At 42.3% G+C, this 2,177-nt stretch overlaps 1 protein-coding gene across 1 annotated transcript in view; it reads right to left on the bottom strand.

Moving 5' to 3' along the window:
• LOC125287879 (thyroid hormone receptor alpha-like) overlaps positions 1-1,559 on the bottom strand; it is a 130,408-nt gene extending 128,849 nt beyond the window's left edge. The window contains 1 exon segment of the mRNA XM_048233944.1: positions 979-1,559. The gene's annotated coding sequence lies outside the window, so the exon portion shown is untranslated.
• Positions 1,560-2,177: the final 618 nt, after the last annotated feature.

Here is a 2,177-nt window from a genome sequence, read left to right as displayed (position 1 = left end):
AGATCGCAGACCTGTCATGACAAAATGCCCTATCTCGCAATGTTGGCGAAAGTGAAAATAAGCTAGTTCGTGGATCCGCACCAACGCGTCATGGGCTTTTCCTGAACCCATGTTATCCTCCAAGTTTGGAGAAAATTAGTAGGCCTACTTTTTGCGCAATCATTCAGTCAGTCAGGCAGACAAAAAAGCAATCCCTTCCATTTACGAGAGCAGTGAGTAGGTGATGTTTGTAGACTTTTTGTAGCCCAGGGGCAGCATTGTTTCACTGTTACATTGTTGCACACTTTCGAAAAATCAAGTCACTTTCACTTCATCACTTGATCTGGACCTAATGAGTTTATCAGGCTACAGGCATTGTGAAACTCAATCTTCAACTTTACCCTATTAACATGTGACAGTGAATTCGAAGAAAGAAAAAAAAAACATTAACCGGCGTTTGAAAACTTACCTGGATATGCGTTAATCAATTTTATATTGCAACTCATACATTATTTACAGTGTGATAAGGACCTGTGCACGTAGCATAGCTGTTTGTGGACCAATAATGTACGCATATGGAGCGTGTGTGTGTGTGAGAGAGAGTGAGTGAGTGAGAGAGAGAGAGAGAGAGAGAGAGAGAGAGAGAGAGAGAGAGAAAGAGTCACCTAGGCCTTTCATATATTGTAGGACTGCTTTGCTTTGTGCCTTCTGTAACTTTGGACCTTGTGTTTTCAATGTCAGCTGAATTGGTTGTAAAGGCTGGCGACAACGTAGCCTACACATTGATATTGTAACGTGGAAGGCAAGGCCGATATGAAAATAGTGCTATAGCCTTTTACTATAGCTAGTTGGCTACCAGCGCCGTTGATCTGTCAAACCCAAATAGCTAGCTACAGGAGTTGAGTTAGCTTCCTGTGGTAAAAAAGCACATACGCTAAATGTATGACCACCATGTAAAACTGGCAATACTAACAGTGTATAAGCAAAAGTAACACTTACCGCCGGTTTCTTCCGTCGCCGAAGACACAAACTGGAACCTTTCGGGACAGAAAACGGGACTGGGAATGTCCAGGCTGTCCCTCAATCCAGTGCAAGTGTAGTAGTAGCCTATACACTGCACAGTAAGGGATATTCGAGCTAATTCCTCCGCAGGGCGCAGCGTGCCGTCAAATTAATGTTTCATGCAGTTCCCGTGTTGCTCTTTAGCGAATGCACTGTGCGCTCGTTATTGTGGATTTTCCTTGGTATGTGGGGAAAAAGTGCTCCGGTCGTGTTCGTTGGCTGCCACGACAGGGGTAGGAAATCAAGAGAAATACTATTGCTCCTCCTCCCCTCGTTTTTGTACAGTACAGGGCGCGCACAGCTCGCAGCCCGTATAAAACAATTCAATAAAACCATCTACCGCTCTCTACAGGACTGACATTGTAAAATACTTGTAGCGGAGACTGTTCGGATGTAATAGCACCACAAACGCAGGACAAAATAGCCGACTGCCAGTCACACAGTAAGCAAGACAGCGGTGACGGAGGTAAGGACGGACGTCCTGTGAGGATACGGCAGCACCGCGGTGTGTCGGCGTAGTGGGCATCTTCTACGAGACAAGTCAGCAGACATCAACAGCCCCGTATCCTGACCTATGCACCAGCTCCACCTTATCTTGCTGCTGCAGCCCACTTTTTGTTTTTGTGCTGTAATGTAGATTGTATTTTCCAATAGTTAGCCCGTGTCTTTAATTATATATATATATATATATATATATATATATATATATATATATATATATATATATATATATATATATGTAGACTATGTGGGAGAAAAAAATATCAATTATTTAGAGACAAATTAAGTTTCCCGTTCATCTCTGTCTGTTTTTTCTCTCTCTAATTAAGAATAGGCAACATTTCTGATGTGTATCACTCGTCATTTATAACTCATTAATTAAGATATTGATTTGACATACATTTATTGTTATTCCCCAATGTTATCCCAGCCAAAGTTTTAGCAGAGTGATTTTGCACTGAAGTGATTAAGTCACATAGGCCTGTACAGCTCTATAGCTAAACGCGGGGTAAGGTTGTTCTGTGTCTATTTTTGGGTGTGAGCGCGCGTTTCTGTGCATTTGTGTGGGGTTTTCGACACCTATTTTGAAAACTAAAGTTGGACCATAAGACGTTCGACATAATGTAGTCGATATC

This window comes from Alosa alosa, chromosome 22 (assembly GCF_017589495.1).
Source record: "Alosa alosa isolate M-15738 ecotype Scorff River chromosome 22, AALO_Geno_1.1, whole genome shotgun sequence".
NCBI lineage: Eukaryota > Metazoa > Chordata > Actinopteri > Clupeiformes > Clupeidae > Alosa > Alosa alosa.
The sequence above is the reverse complement of the archived record's forward strand: the minus strand, read 5'-3'. Positions and strand labels throughout refer to the sequence as shown.